This window comes from Odocoileus virginianus, chromosome 15 (assembly GCF_023699985.2).
Source record: "Odocoileus virginianus isolate 20LAN1187 ecotype Illinois chromosome 15, Ovbor_1.2, whole genome shotgun sequence".
In the NCBI taxonomy this organism is placed as follows: Eukaryota; Metazoa; Chordata; class Mammalia; order Artiodactyla; family Cervidae; genus Odocoileus; species Odocoileus virginianus.
In genome coordinates, this window is record NC_069688.1 from 61,076,447 (window position 1) to 61,102,727 (window position 26,281).

Genomic DNA, 26,281 nt, shown 5'->3' on the forward strand with positions numbered 1-26,281 from the left:
AGTAGCAAAGGATCTATTATAAATACGTAATGTTAAAAAAGTTTTTTAAAGAAGTTAAAAAATCATTGCCAATCCCCTATTTAGAAATAACTTTACTCCAGATGTTTTTCTATACATATGCACAGATGGAAGCATAGGTATATAAATTGGTGAAAGCAATTTTTTAATGAGATCATATTCTAAATGAAAAATATTATATTTAAATTTATTCATGTTTAAGAGGAATAAAATTCCTCTCAATGGGCTATTATGTTCTAAAAGATTTATCTGAGCTTAAGAGATAATAAAGTGCATTCAGAAGTTGGAGTCATACTTAAAAATTACTTATTTCCACTTTAAATAGTATCCACTAAAGTCTCTGTTGTGGGAAATGAGGGCATTACTAACAAAAGCAAACAGTGATTGAGTGATCACAAAGGGCCAGGCGCTAGCTAAATACTCTAAGTGCATTAAATCGCAGAATGCTTAGAACAGTCCCACAAGGCAGAGGTATCGTCCTCATTATTTTACATGAAAAAACTAAGGTAAGGAAAATTTCACAATTACCCAGGGCTGCTAATTAAGAAATCAGTGAAGCTAGAATTCAAGCCAGGGCCTGAAGCCTTGGGTTCCTAATTCCCACTGACCCGCTTTGGTGCCTGCATCTCTATTGGTTAGTCTTTTTTTTTATTCTGTCAAACTGTATGTCACTTCTATTTTTTATGTTCCATTTGTTCTGTCTCATTTTGTTTTTGAGTTTAAGGTCAAATTGAATTTTTTCTCCTACCTCTCTTCATTTTTCTTTACCAGCTTTATTGACATGCATCATTGGATAAGTTTCAAGTGTACAACCTGGTGTTATTTGATTTACACGTGTTATGAAATCATCACCGCAAGAGGGTTTGGTCAACATTTGTCATCTTATACAGATATCATCAAAAGAGAAAAATTCCTCCTTGTGACGGGACCTCTTGGGATCTATTCTCTTAACTTTTCTGTTTACATATCATAGCAGTGTAAATATGTTATACATGTTAAAACTAATACTTATTTACCTTAAAACTGAAAGTTGATACCTTTTGAGCAACTTTCTCTAACTGCCCCTACCTCCAACCTCTTCCTCTGACAACTACAAATCTGATCTCTTTTCCTATGGGCTTGGTGTTCTTTTATTTCATTTTGTTTATTGGTATTAGATTTTACCTGTAAGTGAGATCGTATAATATTTATCTTCCTCTCTGACTTGGTTAGCATAGTGTCTTCAAGTTTCATCCGTGTTATCACAAATGGTAAGCTTTCCTTGTTTTTTTTTTTTTTAAATGGCTGAACAATATTCCATTGTATGTACACAGCTGACTCTTGAATAGCTTGGAGATAAGAGGTGCCGATCGCTTGGTGAAGCAAAAAAATCCATGTTAACTTTACAATTGGTCTTCCATATCCCTGGTTTTCCATCTGCAGATCCAACCACCTGCGAGTCGTGTAGTGCTGTAATATGTATTTACTGGAAAAATCCACAGATAGAAACATCCGTAGATAAGCAGACCTTCATAGTTCAAACCTGTGTTGTTCGAGGGTCAACTGTATACCACTGTTTTTTGAACATAATGGCTTAATGCTTATTTCACATTTAGGTGAATTTCATTCCATCCCCAGTCCTTTTACTTGCATTTTCCATTTCTGAGTTCAGTCATTTGGGATTTGGGGGGTTTTTTGCTTTGATATTTATCCTCCTAATAAGAACCCATGAGCCCTATGTTCTTGCAGTTTCTTTGAAATAATTTGGAAGGTCTGTTTGATATTCTCACATCTTGGATGAGTATGATTTCCTTGGGCCATTTGAGTGTTTTTTCTTTTCTCTTTTAGGAGTTTTCTGGGTGTGCCTCTACTATGTTTTGTTTTGCATTGTGCTGTGCCTCAATTCTTTCTCCTTTTCGGTAGAGTTTTCTCCTACCTGATGCCTGAAGATTTCTTCTTTTCCTAACTTTTCCTTTCCTGTCCTCCTCTTTCTCCTCTCTTTTTCTTTCTTCTGTTTGTTTTCTTTATTTTTAAAGTATCATGATTTTACCAAGTTATGGCTTGATGAGTGTTGATTATGTGTGTTCAGTCTGCTGGAATCATTATTTGAGGGTTATCAGTTGGCAGTAATTCTTTGGAGGCTTTTGTTCTTACATTTGTTTAGTTCTTTGGTTTCAGAATGTTCCTATTGAATTGTAGCTATCTGGGCCCCAATCTGAAATTGATCATTTCAATACGCACACCTTTGCCATATTTTTATTTGGTGATTGATTGTATTGGTGATTTTCTCAAATTTTTCATCTATTCAATAATTCAACTTTCATCTCTGTCCATTATGTTTTTAATTCATTTATCTTTAATGATGCTTTTTTGCCCCTCAATTGGATTCTTATAATCTCTCATTTCTTCTCCTTCTGTTCTTTTCTTATCATCTTTTTTTTAACTTTTTAAAAACTTTTTCATTAACATAGTAGGTTGTCTACCCATTTATTTTTGCCCCACTCTTGGTTAGTGTAGTTCAGAATTTATCTTGTACTAATATATTCAATTATTGGTTTTCTTTACACCATGCCTAGAGGAGTTGACTTTCTTTCGTGTGATACATTTTAGAGATGTTTTCAATAGCACAAAGCACCATAGCAGAAATGGATAACTCAGAAGAAATTATATCTAGTATTTGTAACAATACCTAGACTCTGCTCTCATATCTGAAGCTTTCTTAGCATTCTGTACAGGGGTTATCTATGAGGGTTAAACTATCTGTTGTAACAAGTGATTCTCAAACCTTGGAGATCTAGCACAATGAAAGCTTGTTTAGTTGACTTACTTTAGTCTTTTTCCAGTGAGATATTGAGGAGGAAGACCATAGCCATCCAGGGACTAAAAGCCTCCGTCTTGTGAGGTTGTCATCTCCAGCACGTGGCTCCCAGGGTCATCAATGGAAAGGACAGAAAAAACAAATAATCTCACATGGGTCTGACAGTATCACTTTTACTTTTGCCCTCATTCCATTGGCCGAAACTTAGTTTCATGGCCACATGTCCTTGAAAAGTAGCTTGGAGCTGCAGAGAAAATGTGTGCTCAGCAGAAACATTGGAGGGATTCAGTGAACACATAACAACGTTTCTGCTGCAGGTTCACACCCTGCTTTGGTGCTCAAAGAATATTTGTAAACAGTTAAGTACCATCAAGCCTCAGGCAAGTTCTCCAGTTCAGTGTGACTCACCGTGAATCAAACTCAAGGCTAGTTTCTGCCATGGAACCAGTTTTTCCCATCACTGATGTCTATGACAAAAATAAGATGACTCACTTAGTATTTACTTCAAAGGCTAAGTATCGGAGTGCTAGGATTCTGAGGAATTTGTTTACTCAACAGTAGAGAGGGGTAAGGACATTCAATTTCTAGTGCTGCCGTGACATCCGTCCACTCCCACTCTTGCTAGATATGCCTCCCACCCTAAAGGAGAGTCTCCTTGCCTGCCTAGTACCTCTGTCAGCTGGACCTGCAGTGCTTAGTCCTCAACCTACTGGGTTTTACCTCTGTGCTGGCCTGGAAATCATTCAGACAAGTGATCACGTCCTCCAGGGGTGATCCACTTATTCCTGCAAAGCCTGACTCCCACGGTCTCTGTTGGCTCCCTCTGCTCCTGAGCGCCATCCTTGCATGGCCCTGCACGGCGGGCCGTGTCCTCTGACCGCAGGGGTGAGTTCTGTGGCTGATAAACTGCTGTCACGCTCATCTGTCCAGGTTTGGGGGTCACGTGTTCATGTATCTAACTACTTAGGGCGAAGAATCCCTCCTTCACCAACAAGGTGAATTAGAAGTGGTTCAGAACAGGGGGGTTTGGAGGCTTATCACACTGAATCATCCAATTTTGCTTCAGCATCTTGTGGATTTTTTCTCTCTTGTTTTTCCTTTTGTTAAGAAAACAATGTTAGATGGCAGCTGTCTTCACTGTTTGGTTTAGTGGATTTTTGGCTTTTTAGTTTGATTGGTTTTTGTTTCAATTACTTAATGTGAATAGACAGCTTCAGAGTAGCTTTGTTTTGCTTCAGGTTCTTTATAAGCAAGGGTCTTGTAGAAAAGTGTGGAAGGTCAGTGTGTAGAAGTAAGGGTATTCAGGAGCAGCCATCATTAATATCATTATTGGACATGAACAGTAAATCTGATATAACTGTTCTTAGGAGGAAAATCTAAGTGACTTTTGGTATACTGGCATTAGAAAGAGAACAAAAATAATTCATAAGCTTTTAAAAAGTGAACTCAGTGAAGCTATTAAATTGTTGAACCATGTGATGTCATTGTAATTTCATCATGCTGCAATTTCATCATTCTTATTATTTTATGAGTGGACCATATGATGCCATCAAAGATGATCTGGAGCTACTGAAGTCCTTAGAACACCTTACAGAGTGGGTACACCCAGGGACACTCTGTATCCTAGGGCCTAGCTCTGCTTCTGAAGAGCAGTTCTGTAGCTGGTCATGCATACAAACCATTACTGGATCATTCATGAACTATTTTTGCTTAGTCACTAAGTCGTGTCCAACTCTTTGTGACCCCCACCTACTGTAGCCTACCAGGCTCCTCTATCCATGGGATTTTCCGGGCAAGAATACTGGAATGGGTTGCTATTTCCTCCTCCTGGGGACCTTCCCAACTCAGGGATCAAACCCATGTCTCCTGCATTGGTAGGCAATTTTTTTTTTTTTTACAACTGAGCTACCAGGGAAGCCATTTATGAATTAGCACTCTGCATTCTTCTTAATCATATGACAAGTAGAAGAGACAACTTCCTAAGTGGTGCTTTGAGAATTCCTAATCCAAAATGTCAACCCACCACCTTACAATTTCCATCTTAACCTTCTGGTTTTGTTTGAGTTTGAAAAATTACTTTGTCTTCAAGGCCTCAAAAGATAAGGAAGATTTTGATAGAAAGAAGGAGTAGGTAGCAATATTCTTATTATGAACAAAGTATATTCCATAGACAGAGGAGCCTGGCAGGCTACAGTCCATTGGATTCAGACATAACTGAATGGCTGAGCACACCGTGGTCAAAAATTCTTGACTTAAACCTGGAAAAGATAGGTAGGTTGTCTGCTCAGTCATGTTCAGCTCTTTGCAACCCCATGGACTAAAGCCTATCAGGCTCCTCTACCCATGGGAGTTAATCTATGCATAAATACAGGCTTGCATTAAGTATCTATAATAATAGTGACAGCTAACATGTATGAAGCAATGATAAGAATTAGGTTTTTTTTTGCTAAGAATATATGTATATCTATCTAATATATCAGCAAAAAGTGAGAAATCTTTATTGTTGAAACTGAGGCCTGGAGAAGCTTAGTAAAGAGCCACAGACAGACATCTAATGAGTTTGAAGCTGAGGATCTAATCTCAAAATTTCTGATTCTGCTGTCCGAGCTCTTGACCAATGCACTGAGAGTATTTTGGAAGGCAGAAAAGAATACCTGGAATGAAGGCTACTTCAGTTACCTTCTTTAAAAGGTTTCTCTTAAATTCTAACTTAATTGCTAATTCATTTATCCAGAAATTATTTATTGGCCACCAGCTGTGATCTTGGGATTGTGCTAGATATTGTGAATATAAAAATGAATGATTGTTCCTGCCTTCAAGCAGTTCACAGCCCAGTGGAAGACTTAGAAAATAGACAGAGAACTGTAAGTATAGCACAGTAAGAACCATGTAGGGACAAGCAGAGAGCTAGGCACCCTGCAGCCAATGCTGGGAACATCTTATGACTGGCCGTGGACACTACACCATGATTTACCCTTCTTCAGAAGGTCAATTCAGTTCAGTTCAGTTCAGTCACTCAGTCATGCCTGACTCGTTGCGATCCCACGGACTGCAGCACACCAAGCTTCCCCGTTCGTCACCAGTTCCCAGAGCTTACTCAAACTTGTGGCCATTGAGTCGGTGATGCCATCCAACCATCCCAGCCTCTGTCTTCCCCTTCTCCTCCTGTCCTCAAACTTTCCCAGCATCAGGGTCTTTTCCACTGAGTCAGTTCTTCACATCAGGTGGCCAAAGGATTGGAGTTTCAGCTTCAGCGTCAGTCCTTCCAATGAACACCCAGGACTGATCTCCTTTAGGATGGACTGGTTGGATCTCCTTGCAGTCCAAGGGACTCTCAAGGGTCTTCTCCAACACCACAGTTCAAAAGCATCAGTTCTAACCATCTTTCCCTGCTTTATTTTTTAATAGGCCATTTGACCTATTGACATTTTGTTTATCACTAATATGTACACTCTGTGAAAGCAGGAATATTATCTGATTTTTTTCATTGCTAAAACCCATGTATCAAAAATAGTGATACCCTTAATAATTGAAAAAATAAATAAATAATGACAACAAAGTACTTAGCACAGTGTCTGGCTCACAGTAAACATTCAGTAAGATGAGTTTTTATGATTGTGATTATACCCTGACATACACGTGCATCTTAAAAGTGGCAAAGTTAGCCTCAGGTGTGAGAGAGAATTGACTAACATTTGTCTCTGTGTCCTATTTAGTTATCTTCTGCTCATTCTTATTTCTCCATTAATCTCAGTTTTTGACTATCCTAAAAGGCATTAGGCAAATGGCTTATCCTAGTTTTTAAGAGAAAATCCTGAATGCATAATGACTCAATAGCAAAAAGATATATCCTTCATTATGTGGTTTGCGATTAATGGCCAAAATATTAGCTCTAGCAGTGGAGGGATTTGGGGTGAGGGGAAGGGATAAAGCTAAGAAAAGGCTGAGGGAATTGTTGGTCAACATACCAGTTCTGGGCTTCCCTGGTGGCTCAGTTGGTAAAGAATGTGCCTGCAATGCGGGAGACCTGGGTTCGATCCCTGGGTTGGGAAGATCCCCTAGAGGAGGGAAGGGTTACCCACTCCAGTATTCTGGCCTGGAGAATTCCATGGACTGTATAGTCCATGGGGTCACAAAGAGTGGGGCCCAACTGAGTGACTTTTGCTTTACTTGACTCCTGCATTCCGTCCTGCCTCTTAAATCACACCAAATAACCTACTACCCTCTACCAAAGCACAGCTGGAAGATGTTTTATGGATTTATAACATGAACTTTTTGTAGCTGCGGATTTGATTACTTGTGTTGCCCTAAAGAAAATCTCCATAAACCTATGCTGGCCAGGCAGCAAGTGATTGCGACCCTGACACACTCATGGGGTACGATCACCAAGGCGTGCTCCTACCATCGAAGCAAAATCCTGACAATGACGCCCTCCGAAATCATCTCCTTCCTTTCAGTTTTATTTTACACCTTCCAAGATAGCTCAGCTTGCTTCATATGTCCTTAACCTAGATTCTGTTTTATCATTAGAGAAATATGCAGATCCCACTTTATGGGTTTTTCATGTTAAACTGTTCTTCTATTTTGGTTCTGATCCCAATGATCACATCTCCATGTTATCTACCTATAATATTTTTTCTGTGGGATATGTTTTATTTGCTTTTAGTATTCTTTGTATTTCACTTTATTTTGATGAAGATCACTGATTTGTAGTTGCTATCAAAGGCTTCTTCATCTAATGCAGCTGACGAAGAACTGCCTGAGCAGGAAGCTATGAGAAACAGCTTTGTGAGGATGCTTCGAATTCCAAATAAAAATTAAATGTCTGATCAATCAAAAATAGTGAAAATACTATAACACATTTAATTCCAAAGTGAGATACTAGGTAAATATACCTAAATTCAAACCTAGTCTGTTGTAGGTTCACATTGTCTCATTAATACATAATTGTATCTCTTTGAAATTGATCTGCATGATTGCTTCATTAAATAAAAGAGTTGCTCATATTCTTTTTTCCTGTACTTTCTCTATGAAATTTGTAAGTTATGCTCAATTAAAGGAAATAATTGGAAAAAATAAAAGATTCTTTTCAGTTTTCTCTGAATATTTTCTCTGATAATAATTTGAAAGTGAGAGTAATGCCATTTGCCCAATCAATAGTTTCTTCCTAATGTTTTATTCCTGGGGTGGGATGGAGGAGACTGATATATTCGGATAGCTATCTCTTTTTTTTCCTGTGTGCATTCAAAGAAAGTCTCAAATACCTTAGAGAATATTATTGTGTGTATATTCAATTCAAAACAAGACTCACATCAATTTTTCTGCTCAAATACCACAGTTATATGTCAAAATCTGATTCTTGTGACATAAAGTTTGTTGCTGTTATTCTCGTTTTTGCAGGTTCAGTCTTACAGCTTCAAATTCACATTATCAACAGCTATTTAAATTACAAATGAGAATAATCATAGCACAGGATTGTCATCTCTTTAATTCTAGTATTAAATTTCTGTTAATTGCTTTGGAAGCCACATCGACCAATACAGTCATGTGAAACATTGCTTCATAAGTAGGACATGTTAGTCTTTTACATAAAATTGTTAAGCCTCACTTTCTCTACCTGGCACTTGATGACAACTATCCTTAGATGAACCTGGGGAGGACACTAATGGATCAAAGGTAAATAAAGTAGTAGAAAAATATTTTTTATTATTATAAATATTTTTTTCTTTAATGCTCTGTAAATTTTATAGATATTTAGTAATTAAATGTTTATTTTCAATCATGTGCTAAGGTTGCCTTGTATTGGTCCACAAGAGCTGACTGGGACGTCTCCTCAACTCCAAGTTTAGTGACATCAGGTTGTTGGCTTGAAATTAGCCACAGTGAGAGTATTTATGGAGAAGGCAATGGCAACCCACTCCAGTGCTCTTGCCTGGAGAATCTCATGGACGGAGGAGCCTGGTGGGCTGCAGTCCATAGGGTTGCTGAGAGTCGGACACGACTGAACGACTTCACTTTCACTTTTCACTTTCCTGCATTGGAGAAGGAAATGGCAACCCACTCCAGTGTTCTTGCCTGGAGAATCCCAGGGACGGGGGAGCCTGGTGGGCTGCCGAATATGGGGTCGCACAGAGTCAGACACGACTGAAGTGACTTAGCAGCAGCCCCAGAGGGTATTCATATGGTTCAGTTCAGTTCAGTTCAGTCGCTCAATTGTGTCCGACTCTTTGCTACCCCATGTGGGGAGTAGCAAATAAGACAAACCAGGGCCATTTTTTTAAAACCTGGAGAGCTTATTGTTAAATATTTACCAGCATTCCACCGCTAGTGTTGTTAGCTTTGTTAATTTCCTGATGTTGATAATTGTACTAAACTATGTAAAAGATTATCTTTGCTTTCAATAAACAAATCCTGAAATAATTAAGGGCAAAGAAGTTTTATGTCTGCAACTTACTCTCAGGAAATTTATATGGTTATATACACATAATCTCCACATATGATGCAGAAAGAGAATGGTAAAGCAAATATGGTAAAATATTAACATTTGCAGAATTCGGGTGATGGTTATAAGGAGTTCTTTGTGTTGTTTTTGTAACTTTTTTGTAAGTCTGAAATGATATAAAATAAAAAGTTAAAAGAAGTGTCCTTGAGGATGAGATAAGGTGCTACAAGAAAAGGAGAGTGTAAAAGAACAAGTGAATAGCAAGAGCACATTCTTGAAAGGTTATGCAAGGCAATGGACAGGAATGTAGACTCTGGTGTGGGGAAGGGGGTGGGTGGGAAGTGGGGGTGTAGAGGGTTGGGGCTGCCTTGGTTCAAAGGACAAAGATCAGCCCTGCTATTTCTTTTCTGTGAACTTGCCCTCTAACCCTCTATGTGCCTGTTTCTTCTGTAAAATGGGGTAATAATGTCTATGCCAAGCAGTTGTTGCAGTGATTGAATGAGTTAATATATGAAGCATCTCCATTAGGGCCTGGCCCTTGGTGAACAATTGCTATTGTTTTTGTTAGTTGCTTTGAGTTTTTAAAACAGGGCATCAAATCTTCCAAGACCAGGTGCTTAGGAGAGAAAAGTGCTCTATGAATTTCAAAATCTTGATAAATATTAAGAACCAAAGCTGCTTAAAGTAAAGAGTATACCACACCATTATGTAGTCTGAGACTGTAGGATACAGATAAAAGAGCAGTTTTTTTTTTCATTTATTTTTATTAGTTGGAGGCTAATTACTTTACAATATTGTAGTGGTTTTTGCCATACATTGACATGAATCAGCCATGGATTTACATGTGTTCCCCATCCTGATCCTCCCTCCCACCTCCCTCCCCATCCCATCCCTCTGGGTCTTCCCAGGGCACCAGCCCTGAGCACTTGTCTCATGCATCCAACCTGGGCTGGAAAAGAGCAGTTTTAAGTCACAGGGTAAGGAAATTAGAAAACAAGAACCAAAACAGAAGCTCAAAATCCAAAAATAAACCCTTGATATGAGAAAGCTATATGGGGAGGATTTAGAAAGAAGAGTCGGAGCGCTCAGATACAGTGTGGAGCTTTATTCCCTGCCTGCCCATTCTCCCCTTCCCTGGATGAAATCTTTGTGAATGTCAGTCTTGATGGTAATATTTATTGAACAATAACTATATGCCAGAGTGTTCTAAGTGCTTGACCTGGATTATCTTTTATAATTCCCTACACCTCACTTCCCTGGTGACTCAGTAAAGAATCTGCTTGCAATGCAAGAGACCTGGGTTCCATCCCTGGGTTGGGACGATCCCCTCAAGGAGGACATGGTAACCCACTCCAGTATTCTTGCTTGGAGAATCCCATGGACAGAGGAGCCTGGCAGGCCACAGTGCACGGGGTCACAAAGAGTCAGACACAGCTGGGAGAATAAGCACAGCACAGTATAGCACCTCACTGTAGGTGGCATCATTAGCTCTGTTTTATACATGAGGACTTGGATGCAGAAATCTTAATATTAAGTAAATTTCCCAGTTCACACACTTAAAAAGTGTTGAAACAGAATTAGAAGCCAGACAGTAAACTCCCGAGCCTGCACCGTCTCTGGTGAGTTTGGGGCTCAGAAAGCATGACTTGCGCCTTGCACCCCATGCAGAATTCTGGGAGAAGAGCAGCCTGACAGAATGTTCATGTAGAGTCAGCCTCCAGGATGTCCTGCCATGATCTCCTCCCCCGGGTGTTGCTTCTTGCGTAGAACTGCTCCACCATGTCATTGCGCCCTGTAGAATAGTATATGGTTTGCTAGGCCAGATCACGAAAGACAATGCAGCTTCTTTTTTGTTCTCTTTCCCAGACCATTGGCCCTGGGAAATACTAGCTGCCATGTCCTGGGGTGTCTTCAGAATCTCTCCCGAGATGCCCAGATGGTGAGGAACTTGGATCTCCTGCCAACAATAACAAGAGTGACTTTGGAAGCAGACCTCCTCCAGCCCCAGCCGAGCCTTCAGATAACTGCAGCCCTGCTGACGTTTTTACCGAACAAAGGCTTGTGTGCCCGATGCACAGTGAGGCCAGAAAAACTGAGACATTGGAGTCTGGAGCAGGGAAAGGTTTATTTGCAGCACCAAGCAAGGAAAACAGGCGGCTTGTGCTCAAAACCCCTGAAGTCCCTGATGGTTTGGCAGGGGGAAGTTTTTATAGGCAAAATTTGGACTGAGAGTTGCAGGGTATGCGACTTTCTTCTGATTGGCTGATGGTGGATGGATAGGGCCATACTCCTGGAGTCAATCTGAAGTTGCCATCCTCTGTCTGGGTAGGGGCCTTTGTTCTGCAGAAGATACTGTCACGTATATTCATCAAGGAGGAATCGGGATCCTGACCCAAGGCTGCCCCAAAGTTGAGGTATATAGTTGCTTTACAATGCTGTGTTAATTTCTGCTGGGCAGCAGAGTGATTCAGTTATACATACATATACAGTCTTTTTTTAAAATATTCTTTTCCATTATGGTTTATCATAGGACATTGAATATAGTTTTCTGTGCTATACAATAGGATCTTGTTTATCCAATCTATATATAAAACCTTACATCTTTTAACCCCAATCTCCTGCTCCATCCATCTCCTACCCCCATCCCCTTGGTAACCACCAATCTGTACCCTACATCCATGATTCTTTTTCTGTTTCATAGATAGGTTCATTTGTGTCACATTTTAAATTCCACACATCAGTGATATCATATGGTATTTATCTTTCTGACTTACTTCACTTAGTATGATAATCTCTAGGTTCATTCATACTGCTTCAAATGACAGCATCGAATTCTTCTTTATGGCTGAGTGGTATTCCACTGTATATATGTATCTCATCTTCTTTATCCATTCATCTGTCTATGGACATTTAGGTTGCTTCCATGTCCAAGGTTGCACTATTGTATCTTCACCTTATTTCTGTGTTCATTCCCTCCCATCCCTGATTAAAGGCTGAATCTGCTCTTTGGAACTCAGGGAAGGCCAAGGAGGTTGAATGAAGTCTGTTTCTTACAAACAAGAAATGAAGGACACAGAAGGGATTTGTACCTGGGAGACCCACAGGGTCCTGCTTGGTTTCAACATCTTGACTGCAGCTTCAGGAGAGATTCCAGGTAACAACCACCCACCACCTATAGGTTGCTCCTGACTTTCTGACCAACAGAAACTGAGATAATACATGTTTTTTGTTTTAAACCACTAAGTGTTGGGATAATATGCAGCAAAATGTGACTAATACAGTCTAGCACCAATAAATAAATAAATAAATAAATAAATAAAAGCCTCCAGAGAAATGGTGGTATGGCAGGTTTGTGCAAAGAGCGCATGAGATGACCTATGCTTCCCCAACAAATAGTTTTGGTTAAGAATTACGATCTGAGAGGGGAGCCCAGGACTCGGGTGACACAACCCTGTACTAGCGTCTGCAGAGTGGATCGCCCACGTCAGGGCAACCAGACTCCAGGTTCTGTCGGCTGAGGACACGTGTGAGAAGTGGTGGAGACTGAGACTGATAGCCGAGATCAAGTAGCTCAAGCTTCGCTCAGCGCTGTCTTGCCTGAGACAGGTCAGCACAGCCTTCCACTCCCACAAGCCCAGGATGACTCTCCCAGGAACGTATAGCACTTCAGGAACTTTGCTGCTGGGGACAGGGCATAAAGGTGACAAGAAAGATGGGACAGTCTTGAGGGGCTAAATTTTAAACTGAAAATGACTTAAGTTTTACCTTGAATGAATTTTCTACCACAGATACAAATTAGTGTTTGAGAATAAAATTAACTTCAACTACAGAGAAATAAATTATTTATAGGCTTTTGCACCATCAATATTTGTTGTTACAGATCTCCACAGCCACTGTTTCACCAATGGTAGGGATTCTTGATCCCAGAGTAAGATAAAAGAAACAGGTCATTAGTGTTACAGAAGGGCAGTGCCGATTTTCTTTCTTCAGAGATGTAACTGCATTATTTTTGATGATGAGTTCAGTTCAGTTGCTCAGTCGTGTCCAACTCTTTGCAACCCCATGGACTGCAGCACGCCAGGCCTCCCTGTCCATCACCAACTCCCGGAACTTACTCAAACTCATGTCCATTGAGTCGGTGATGCCATCCAACCATCTCATCCTCTGTCATTCCCTTCTCTTGCCTTCAATCTTTTTCCAGCATCAGGGTCTTTTCCAATGAATCAGTTCTTCTCATCAGGTGGCCAAAATATTGGAGTTTCAGCTTTAGCATCAGTCCTTCCATTGAATATTCAGGATTGATTTCCTTTAGGATGGACCGGTTGGATCCCCTTGCTTGGTGATGAGAAATAAGTGTTTATGGAGAATAGGATCTCGTGCTTTGCACTACTGTTGGCTAATACTCCTCATATACTCACAATGTTCCAGGGAGCTGTTCTCATCATTTTACAAATATTAAACTCATTCTGCTCTCACAGAAAATCTATGGGGTGCTTATTAATATCATCCCCATTTGAAAAATGGGGAAACTCAGGTACAGGAAGCTTAGCAAAGAATCAAAGGTCATACATAGCCAGTCTGGTTCTGGGGTGGATAATTTAAGCAGTCTTCTCATGCTCTTCAGAATGTATTTTATACTCCAAATACCTTATTTCTAGTTTTGTTGTTGTTGTTTGTCACTAAGTTGTGTCCAACTTTTTGCAATCCCAAGGACTGTAGCCCACCAGACTCCTCAGTCCATGGGATTTCCCAGGCAAGAAAACTGGAGTGGGTTATCATTTCCTTCTCCAGGGGAACTTCCTGACCCAGGGACCGAACCTGCATCTCCTCCATTGGCAGGGAGGTTCTTTACCTCTGAGCCACCTGGGAAGCCCTTATTTCTAGTACATCAGGTTTATCCTAAGAGCTGTAACTAAGCTGGAAAAGTGTATGATTTAGGTCCATTTTCCTAATTGTGGAATTTCCTGATGATGCTAGAAAGGGAGCTTATTGGCGGATTTCTAAAATGGGGCTAACTGTAGTCATCTGCATGCACAGGTGTTTGTGGAGATTATTCCGCTAGTATCTAGATTTCACTTTGAAGTGAATAACTTTAGGTGTCCTGGCTGTGGAGTGCAAGCTCTATGAATCTTTAAGGACTGGCTTGTAAACATGTAATCAGAGGATCTGGTGTTGCCTAAGAATCCAGAGCAGGTTTAAAATAGCTCACAGAGCACTAGCCTGGTCTCTCCAAGTCCAAGTTATCAAAAATAGTTTCCTAGTTTGTGCATTGACCTTTCCGGCTGCAGACGCTGAGCCATAAAGGTTATTATGCCTTTGCCTGTCACCAGAAGCAAAGCAAACTGCTGACGTTTTCAAATATGAATGACAGAGATCTAACTAATCTCAAATGTGGGGCTAGCACACAGCCCTGCGAGGCCCTTGGGTTTCCCTGAGTTCATTGGAACTACTCTTTCCATCAGATACCTCCAAGATAAAGAATGGGCCTCAGTGGTCACGTCCTGACTTCATCAGAAGTCAACCAGAATATTCAACCAGAAACAAGACAGACACAGACAGCCGAGGATTCTTCTATAGACACCTGCAGAGTCTCTGATGTTGTTGATTAACTTGTTTTACTTGACTTATCTAAAATTTGCTTCTCTAATACAGTCTGGTAGCTTGGCTCAGTTCATTAGACCTGGAAGATAGATAGGTTCCATCCAACATTTCCAAATCCATTTTATGAACTTTTCATTTGAGAGCCATTCTAACACCTATATGTGAAGTTAGCCAGGAACAAGAAAAATGATTTTTATGCTGAAATATTTTCTAGATGGTAGTCATGTGGAACTATTGTGAAACATGAAAAATTTTTTAAAAATCCTAGAAGATAAACATTTAAAGTACTCAGTGAGTGGAATTTTGGCATTATTCTACACTTTAAAAAAAATCTGCTACTTTGGTCCAGAAAAAAATAGAAGTTTCAGTGCTCTTTTCTGTAAAGAGCCTTCCAAAGCGCCATCAGGTAGAACTTATATTCATGTGAAATACTAGGTCATAATCTTTTAATATCCTTTTTTAAAAAATTTATTTTTGTTGAAGTAGAGTTGATTTACAAGGTTGTGTTAGCTTTAGGTGTGCAGCAAAGTGATTTGGATATTTTTCCCATATAGGTTGGTACAAAATGTTGAGTATAATTCTTTGTGTGATACAGTAAGTCACTGTCATTTGTCTCACATGCAGTAGTGTGTATATGTTACTTTCTAGTACGCTCCTTCCAGTTTTCCAATGAATATTTATTATCAGGTAAGCCATGACTCAGGATCCCGCGGTGGGATCACCACGTACCCAGGCGCCCCTTGCCGCCAGGGGAGAAGGGTCGGGGGCAGGGGAGGTGGCGGAGCCGGTCCGGGTCTTCCCAGGACGCAGTGTCTCAGGCTGAGTCAGGCTGTGGGGCAGGGGGCCTCACACACGCGGTGGCCTGCTCACCCCGCGTGTCACTCGGCTAGCTATCACCGCCTTCTCAGTGGTGCGGGCCAGGGCCCGCTGTTCACAGTTCCAGGTCTGGTTCTTGTCGGGTAAGGTGCCGTCCAGGCGTCAGTCTGGTAGTTCCTGATTTGGGTCTGGCTCTCTTCGGCCATGGTGCTGACTCCCAGAGACACCCCCGAAGCGGTGGGAAGCTGTGTCTGATACCGTTGTTAGTCACCTAAGGGCTGGACTTTGCTGGTGGTTCAGCGATCGAGAGTTTGCCAGCCGATCCAGGAGACACGAGTTCAATTGCCTGGTCTGGGAAGATTCCACCTGTGATGGGGTGCCTGAGCCCGCGGGCCACACACCTGAGCCCGTGTGCTGCCAGTCCTGGAGCCCGCCTGCCCTTGAGCCTGTGCGCCACGAGAAAAGCCCCCTCAGTGAGAAGCCCAGGTACTGCAACTGGACAGTAGCCCCCTGCTCTCTGCAACCAGAGAGAGCCTGTGCGCAGCAAAGAAGACCAAAAATATAATAAATAAAAAATTTTTTTAAAGGACTGGGTTCAATTTTCTGGGTGAGTTAGTTGAGATTTAACACTGTTTACTTTTCTGCTTCATGATTATAAGTCAACATTTATTCAGAGAATGGAATAAATAGCATTTTATTTTCCTTATTTATAAAATGAATATTTCTTGAAATGTGCATTCTCTTTTTAATGTGGGCAACTCATAGGGCTGCTGTGTTTTTTCACATTCAGGTGCTTTTATTTTTTATTTAAATCTGTTTATTTTTAATTAGAGGATATGAATTGCTTTAGAATACTGTGTTGGTTTCTGCCATATATCAACAAGCATCAGTCGTAGGTATACATTAGGCCTGCTGTTTTTTTTTTTAAATTGACTGATTCTTGAATCATGTAGAAAAAATATTTAAACTGCACATTCAGGGCACTCATCATGTACTTTAATAATCTTCTGTCAAACCTTTTCCTGTACCTGAATATTGCTTACCATGGGTCCATTTCAAGTTTATGGAACACTTGTACGTTCACAACCACCACTGCTTTACCTCTGTTTTTCAGTTTTCATCTCTTAAGTGAGGAATCATACTGGTCCAGCTCATCTTTCTGATCAGGTCTTAAGAGAGCAACACTGAAACCTGCGTGTCCGCATGCCTCTGGGCCAGCCACCTTCCCCGGCAGATACAGATGCTGGGGCAGAGTGAGTTCTCACAGAAAGAGGTGTGCAACATGGGGCGATACTGGCATTTTGGGGTATAATGCAAAGTAGGAAACGAAAGATTAACCTGGTTCCTAGAATATTCCGTTCTTTTGAAATAAATTCCTTGCAACTTATGGAGCACTTGAACTTCATACATAATCAGGATCTTAGTTCAAAGAAATAAAAACAGCGTTTGCAAACTACTGCTGACACTGTTGGCTGGCTGACCCAATTGTTCTTCCTGCCCCTTGAGCTGGAGAATTTCCCTGAATTTTCTTGATTTTCTGGTGAAGGAAACTTGTGAGGCAGCACTGTGAGTCTGTCTTCCTCTTGCCTTGGCTACTGGTGCTAAGCCTGAGTTCTAGCAGCCATCTAGTAACTATCAGGGACCTTGGAAGGGGTAAGTCACTGGACCAATTTCTACCTCAGCCTTCCTCTGAGGCAAGTAAAAAAGATGACTATATTTTTAAAAGCTACTTCAATTTCCTGTAACTTATTTGCATGCAGTCCTGATACAATAAAATATGATTACACCAAAGGTGGGCATGCCAAAACTTAGAGGACTGATGACGATACTGAAGTCAAACTGGACATTGTCCTATTGTTTTTCAATTCAATGAAAGATTTCAAGACCAATTTCAAAATTAAAAAGTGCATTTACTATTTTGGCATTTCTCCTTTAAATTTATCATTTTCTCTTCATAAGTCTAATTGTAAGTACCACCTCACATGAACTGAGCAAATTATATTGTCTTGTAAACAGTGGTTTTTATATATTGGCCATTCGTCTCAAAGCATTATCATAAATCAATATAAACACTTTTACTTTGGAAGAACTCCTGAGATTTGAATATACAATGTAATTAATAGCAGAGAATAAATTAGATCTCTCTTCTTTCTCTTTTCCTTCCTTCTTTCTCTATTTCCAATTATTTCCTTCCTCTTGCAATGTTTTTTCTCTGTTTAATCTTCCTTCTCTCCTTAAAAAAAATGTTTCCTATATTTCTCATAAAGAATACAGACATTTTTCTGAGCTTTCCTAGTAGTCTTTGTTGTTGTTGTTCTGTCAATTGTGTTCGACTTTTTGTGACCCCATGGACTACATCATGCTAGGCTTCCCTGTCCTTCACTGTCTCCTGGAGTTTGCTCAAACTCATGTCCATTGAATCAGTGACACAATCCAATCATTTCATCCTCTGTCACCCCCTTCTCCTCCTACCCTTTATCTTTTCCAGCATCAGGATCTTTTCCAATGATTTGGCTCTTCACATCAGGTGGCCAGAGTATTGGAGTTTCAGCTTCAACATCAGTCCTTCCAATGAATATTCAGGATTGATTTCCTTTTGGATTGAATGGTTTGATCTCCTTACAGTCCAAGAGACTCTCAAGAGTCTTCTCCAGCACCACAATTTGAAAGCATCAGTTCTTTGGCACTCAGTCTTCTTTATGGTCCAACACTCACATTGTAGATGACTACTGGAAAAACCATAACTTTGACTACACAGACCTTTGTCAGCAAAGTGAAGGTTCTGCTTTTTAATATGCTGTCTAGGTTTGTCATAGCTTTTCTTCCAAGGAGCAAGTGTCTTTTAATTGCACGGCTGCAGTCACCATCTCCAGTGATTTTGGAGCCCAAGAAAAGAAGGTGTGTCACTATTTCCGTTATTTCCCCATCTATTTGCCATAAAGTGATGGGACCAGATGCCATGATCTTCGTTTTTTGGATGTTGAGTTTTAAGGCAGCTTTTTCATTCTCCTCTTTCACCTTCATTGAGAATCTGCCTGCCAAAGCAGAGGACACAGGTTCCATCCCTGGTCCAAGAAAATCCCACATGCCACAGAGCAGCTAAGTTCCCATGCTACAACTGCTGAGCCTGCGCTCTAGAGCCGGAGAGCTGCAATTACTGAGCCCACGAGCTGCGACTCCTGAAGCCCGGGCTCCTAGAGCCCAAGCTCCACAAGAAAAGCCCCCACAATAAGACCGTGCTCGGCAGTGGAGAGTAGCCCCTGCTCACCGCAACTAGAGAACGCCTGCAGGCAGCAACAAAGACCCGGGACAGCCAAAAACAAGTACAAATAAATCTAAAAAAAAAAGAAAAGAATATAGCCTTTTCTCTAAGTATTTATGTACCTTTGTGGTAGACATCTTGTCTTCATGCATTTTGTGGGGAATTTGCCAGAATGTTAACATAGTATACAACATAATCAGCAATGGAAAAGTTTTTGAGATTTTCAGTTTCAAATAATTTCCCCCCATTTTTTTCCCTATAAAAATACAATCCTTGTTTGAAGTACATGCCATTTTGTCACAGTTGGAGATTTTTGACCCAAGCCAAAATGATCAAATGATTTTTGATCATTTTGAAATATGAGATCACAAATCCATAATCATATTTGATTATTTATCAATGTTTTTCTACTCACATGTATAAAAACACTGTGTTTTAATATTATACCTACTTGCAAAATATAACTCAGTCCGTGTCTGAGAAATAAGACAGGATTAAACAATATAATTTGGTATGTTGTAAGCGTTTTAAACTGAACAGGATAAAAATTAAAAACAGCCTAATGTTGAGTAAGACATATGGAAAGCAAGGTCAAGCCGTCTCCTTAGACAAGAAGGGCCACTTAGTATACAAACAAGAGAAACAAAACAGAACATCTTTTCCAGTTTTTACCAAATTCCAGAAAGGTAAAATAATGTATTGAAACACGATTTCTCTGTTCATATGAGTCTGAAAAAAAATCTGAACAGACAGTAATTTAACCAGAATCCAAAGTTCAGGAGCAAGACTGCGGAAAGCTCTCTCAGTTGAAAATCACTGTTTGTAGAAGTAAACCTTTGTTCCTGGTCTGTAAATTATTAAAACAAGTAAATAACGAGCTCCCGGGCGTCCTCGTTAGGCTTCCTCGCAGGCACTGATGCGCTCACCCGGCGGCTCACCCCGCGGCGGCTCCGGCCCTTGGCGTGTGCGGAGGCCTTGCCCAGGGCTGCGCGCGCATCCTCGCGCCAACTGCGGGTCAGCCCTTCCTGCCGCCTCCTCTAGAAGTCCAAATTTGGGCAGCTCAGTGGAGGGTAGCGTTCTTGCTCTAGAAGCTTGTCTAATGCCTGTTCCTTTCTCTTCTGTATAATTCACTTTGATTTTTGCCTCAAAGTTCTTATTTTGCCCGAGGCAGAAAACTTAGTCATGTCTAAGTAAAAATAAATTGTTATTTTCGGTCCTTTAGCTTTGAAGCTTGATTACATTCACCGTGTTTCCCCCTGTTCAGCCTTTTCCTTTCTCCTGGGTTGAAATTTTAAATTTTAAGCCCCTTTTAAATTTTTAGGAGCTTATGCAACTGCCTCTATGGGTAATTTGAGAGAAGGGGCCTGACCTCATGCAGGTCTTGATTTATTAAGTCCTACAGTGGATCCTTGCCTTCCATGTAATTTATCCTATTACACTCTTGGCAACGGCACAGTATGATGCTTTCTCAAATAGCAACCTGGACAGAATGTGGCCTTATCTTGGCATCTGCTCTGCTTCATACCACTGGTGGTCCCTGACCCCATTCTAGCGCTTTGTTTTAAGGATGGCCCACAAAGGGCCTGTTGGTTGTGTATCTCTTTATCCCAGTTGTAGGACCATCGGCAAAAGGAAAACATGCTTTCTCCCAGTTACTGTTCATGCCACAAATGAGACCCAAAGGACCGTGCAGACCCCTTCTGCCCTCCACAGGTGTCTCTGGAGGATGTGTGCACCTCTCGCCCCCTTAGTATGTCCCACTACCACCCCTACTTTCCCACAAAGTTGATGTTGAGACACTCAGTTTCCAGTGAGGGGAGGAACCATACTTCATACACGCAATTCTGGTGTCTGTGAATTCAGTTCAATTCTGACACTACATACCTGGAGATAGAATCAAATTTCAAGGTAAAGATTCAGCCCCAGGAGACTGCTCTCCATTTCAGATGCCAGTTGCAAACCCAAGTTTTACCTGTATTTGTGACTAACTGGCTGCAAACAAGAGGTTTATAAAACCCTGTCCTTTCTTGTTTGGTTGCTCAGCTGTGTCCAACTTTTTGCGACCCCAGGGACGGCAGCACGCCAGGCTTCCCTGTCCTTCACTATCTCCTGCAGTTTGCTCCAATTCATGTCCACAGCCCTCTCTTTGGGTTTGGTTAATTTGCTAGACAGCTCACAGAACTCACGAAAATCCATTTACTCATGAGATGACCAGTTTATTACATGAGTCAGCAACCTGGTGAAGAGATCCATAGGTGGGGTCCCAAACAAAGAAACTTCTGTCCTTTTAGAACTTGAGACACAGTGGTATGTGGAAGAATTCTGGCGTCTCCAGAATGTGGAAGCTCTTTTTCAAAATGCCTGCACTACCTTAACTGTCACTGACAACATCAGAGGGTTCTTATTTGTCCACATCCTTGCCACCACTTGCTAATGTCGGTCTGATTTATTAGAGCCATTCTGGTAGGTGTGAAATGACATTTCATTGTGATTTTAATTTGCATTTCCTTAATGGACCATGGAACAAGGGATCAGTTCAAAATTGGTAAAGGAGTACGTCAAGGCTGTATATTGTCATTGTCACCTTGCTTATTTAACTTGTATGCAGAGTACATCATGTGAAACACTGGGTTGGATGAAGCTCAAGCTGGAATCAAGATTGCCGGGAGAAATATCAATCACCTCAGATATGCAGATGACACCACTCTCATGGCAGAAAGCAAAGAGGAACTAAAGAGGCTCTTGATGAATGTGAAAGAAGAGAGCGAAAAAGCTGGCTTAAAACTCAACATTCAAAAAACTAAGATCCTGGCATCCAGTCCCATCTCTTCATGGCAAAGAGATGCGGAAACAGTGGAAACAGTGAGGCTTTATTTTTGGGGGCTCCAAAATCACTGCAGATGGTGATTGCAGCCATGCAATTAAAAGACGCTTGCTCCTTGGAAGAAAAGCTAAGACAAATCTAGACAGCATATTTAAAAGCAGAGACATCACTTTGCTGACAGATGTCCATACAGTCAAAGCTATGGTTTTTCCAGTGGTCATGTACAGATGTGATTGTTGAACCATGAAGAAGGCTGAATGCTGAAGAATTGATGCTTTTGAACTGTGGTGTTGGAGAAGACTCTTGAGATTCCCTTGGACTGCACGGAGATCCAACCAGTCCATCCTAAAGAAGATCAGTCCTGGGTGTTCACTGGAAGGACTGATGCTGAAGCTGAAACTCTAATGCTTTGGCTGCCTGATGCGAAGAGCTGACTCACGGGAAAAGACCCTGATGCTGGAAAAGATTGAGGGTAGGAGGAGAAGGGGATGACAGAGGATGAGATGGTTGGATCACATCCATGGATCAGTGGATATGAGTATCGATTCAGTTCAATGGATATGAGTTTGAATAAACTCCAGGAGATAGTGAAGGACAAGAAAGCCTCGAGTGCTGCAGTCCATGGGGTCGCAAAGAGTCAGGTACGACTGAGCGACTAAACAACAACAACAGTGGATGATATTTTTGAACATCTTTCCGTGTAATGTTTTACATCAGCCATTCAAGTATCTTCTTTCATAAATGTATGTTAACATGTTTAAACATTTTTGATGGATCATCTTCTTATTGAGTTGTCAGCATTCTTCAGGGTTATAAGTCCTTTATTGGGCATGTGTTTTGAAAATGTTTGCTTCTTGTCTTTTGCTTATCTTTTCATTTTCGTAATGGTGCCTTTTGAAGTCCAAAAGTTTTAAATTTCGATGAGGTCCAATTTAACAATTTTTTTAAAATTTTATGGGTTATGCTTTTGGTCTTTCCCTAACACGAGGTCTTGGAGCTTTTCTTTTACATATTCTTCTAAAAGTTTTATTGTTTTAACTCATACATTCAAGTATATAATCCATTTTGAGTTAATTTTGTATATGTTCTAAGATGAGGTTCAAAATTGATATTTTTTGTGTGTACATCTAATGAATCTAGTCCCAGTTCCGTTTGTTGAACAGGTTATCCTTTCCTCCTAATGAATTGCTTTGGCATTTTGTAAAACAAATCAGTTGACTGAAATATAAGGCTTTATTCCTGGACTCTCAATTCTGTTTCATAATCTACATACAATTGACCTTACACAACTTAGAGATTAGGGGCACTGTCTCTCCTCACATTTAAAAATCCACATAAATTTAGTCTGCCCTCCATAGCTGAGGTTCCATCATAACTGCATCTGTGGGTTCAACCAACTGCAGATCATGTAGTGCTGTATTATAGTATTTACTGTTTTTTTTTTTTTTTTTTTAAAAACAAACTGCCTACCTGTGGACCCTCACAGTTCAAATCTGTGTTGTTCAAGGTCAATTATATTTGCATGTCTATATGCCAATACCAGGCTTCTCTATTGGCTCAGATGGTGAAGAATCTGCCCACAACACAGGAGACTCTGGTTCAAGCCCTAGATTGGGAAGATCCCCTGGAGAAGAGAATGGCTACCCACTCCAGTATTCTTGCCTGGAGAATTCCATGGACAGAGGAGCCTGGCAGGCTACAGTCCATGGGGTCGAAAAGTCAGACATGACTAAGAGACTAACGTGCTCACACATATGCCGACCAAATTGCCTGATTATTTTAGCTTTTATAGTTAGTTTTGAAATTAGAAAATAAGAATTCTTTAACTTTTTGTTCTTTTCAGAATTATTTTGGCTGTCAGGTGTTTTGCATTTTCATATAAATTTTAGAATTTGTCAGTTTCTGTAAGAAGTTTTTTGATAGGAATGTGTTGAATCTATTTGGGAGAGAATTGTCATCTTAACAATATTGAGTTTTCTAATCCATAATCACAGAATGCCTATTTATTTAGGTCTGGGGCTTCCCTGGTAACTCAAACAGTGAAGAATCTGCCTGCAATGCAGGAGACCAGGGTTCCATTCCTGGGTCAGGAAGATCCCCTGGAGAAGGGAATGACTATCCACTCCAGTATTCTTGACTCTTGGACAGAGGAGCCTGGCAAGCTACAGTCTATGGGGTCGCAAAGAGCTGGACATGACTGAGTGACTAACACTCTTTTAAATTTACCTCAGCAAAGTTTTATGATTTTCAGTGTATGCTTTGCACTTTTCTTGCTAAATATATTCCTAAGTATTTCATTCATTTTGGTGCTATTGTGAGTGAAAATTTATTCTTAATTTTGCTCGTGTATCAAAAACAAATGATTTTTGCAAATTGACATTATATCCACCAAACCTGCTGTACCTTTTGAAAAAAATTAATGGACTTAATTTTTTTAGAGCAGTTTGAGGTTTACAGAAAAATTTAGTACAGGAATTTCCCACATACCCCTCCTCCCAGCACTCTTCTCTACCCCTTCTACACAGTTCACCCTATTATTAACATGTTAAATAATACTAAAAATTGGCTTACCATGTGATCCAGCAATTGCTGGATCTAGTGCTAGAGATACACGTGATGAGCCAATATTGCATTAAGGTTCACTCTCTGTTGTATATCCTATGAGTTTTCACAAATGTATCCACAATTACGGTGCCACACAACTTGCTTCACTGCCCCCCAGTTAACCTCTGCAACGCCTGTTCATCCATCCTTCCCTCCTTCTGGAATCCTTGGAAGCCACTTATCTTTTTACTGTCTCAGTAATTTTTGCCTTTTCCAGATGCCAACTGTTGTGCCTTTGTTCAGCTAGCTTTTGTTGAGTCTCGTGATGACAGAGGGTGAGCCCCGGTTCAACAAGAGGCCGCGAGGGAATTGAAATAGAGAAGTTTATTGCTCGTAGATCATGGAGGAAGTACACCGCATACGCTGGGGGAGCACATGTGCAGGTCAAGGCAGGGTGTAGGCAGAGAGAGGGGCAGGCTTTGGGGCATGGGCTTTTTTTAAGGTCCACGGGTGGAGTGCTTCAGGGTTTCCAGCTAAGCCAGATTGGTCAGTTCAAACCTAGAAGAATGGGGCTTTGATAAGCTCTGAACCTGTCTTATCTAAGGAGCACGCAAGGGGAAGGCCTTGGGCGGAGGGCTGAAAGTTTATCACAAGGGCTTTTGGGGAAGTCATATTAGGAACTTAGATTTTCTTATACCTCTGCAGGCTGTTATCTGGGCAATGTTCTTGTATGTGGAGCTGATGTCAGTTTAAGGCCCCTGCAAGTTTCTTGACCCCCAAAATGGAGGTCAAAGCAGCGCTACCATGGAGTAGCTTAGCTAAATTTTCAACAGTTGGAATCAAGTAGCCTGTAGTGTCTTTGAATTGATTTCTTTCACTTTGCAATATGCATTTAAGATGTCTCCATGTTTTATCATTTATTTTAACTGCTGAGTGGTATTCCATTGTGTACAACATAGTAATATTCCATTAATATTATCACAGATGTTTATTCTTTCACCCTTGAAACATCATGGCTGCTTCCAAGTTTTAGTTAAGTTGTGAATAGAATTTTGTGTGCATGTCATTAATTTCAACTCACTTGGATAAATACCAAGGTGTGCAATTGCTGGATCATATGGTAAACCAATGTTCAGTGTTTTAAAAACTGCCCAATTGTCTTCAACGTTGCTATACCACTTTTGCATTCCCACTAGCAATAAACAGTGTTCTTACTGCCCACATCCTTACTAACATTTGGTATTATTAGTGCTGTTGTCAGTAATTTCAGCTACTTAAAAAGGTGTGTAGTTTTACTTTAATTAGCAATCCTCTCATGACGTATGATGTGGAACATCTCTTAACATGCTTATTTGCTATCTGTACATCTTATTTAATAAAGTATCTTATCAGATCTTTTGATCACTTTTTGGTTGGGTTTTTTGTTTTTTTATTGCTAAGTTTTAAGAGTTCTTTCTGTATTTTGGATACATGTACCTTATCAGATACGCATTTTGCAAATACTTTCTTTCAGTCTGCAGTTAGTCTTTCCATTGTCTTAACAGTGTCTTTGCAGAGCCCAAGTTTTTAAATTAGGAAAAGTCCAATTTATCACATTTTCCCCCTCAAATTGTGCTTTTGTTGTTGTGCCTAAGAAGTCATCACTAAGCCCAAGGTCACCTAAAGTTTCTCTTATGTTGTCCTTAAGAGCTTTGTAGTTTTGTGTTTTATGTCTAGGTTTATGAACTGTTTTGAGTTAATTTTTATGAAAAATGTCTACTCTGTGTCTGGATTTATTTTTCTTCTTCTGCATTTGATGTTTAGTAATTTCAGTTCCATGTGTTGAAAAGATTCTGTTTTCTCCATTGAATTGCCTTTGCTCCTTTGTCAAAGGTCAGTTGACTACATTTGCGTGGGTCTATTTCTGGGATCTCTCTTCTGTTCCTTTGATCTATTTGTCTCTTCTTTTGCCAGTACCACACAGTCTTGATTGCTGTA

The 26,281-nt window shown here is 40.4% G+C and overlaps 1 long non-coding RNA gene across 1 annotated transcript; it reads left to right on the forward strand.

The window, feature by feature from the left end:
- The first annotated feature begins 436 nt into the window (after positions 1-436).
- LOC139038409 (uncharacterized) lies at positions 437-12,537 on the forward strand. Its single transcript, XR_011491372.1, has 3 exons — positions 437-524; positions 11,124-11,671; positions 12,250-12,537. It is a non-coding gene; the product is annotated as an uncharacterized lncRNA (long non-coding RNA).
- The last annotated feature ends 13,744 nt before the right edge of the window (positions 12,538-26,281 follow it).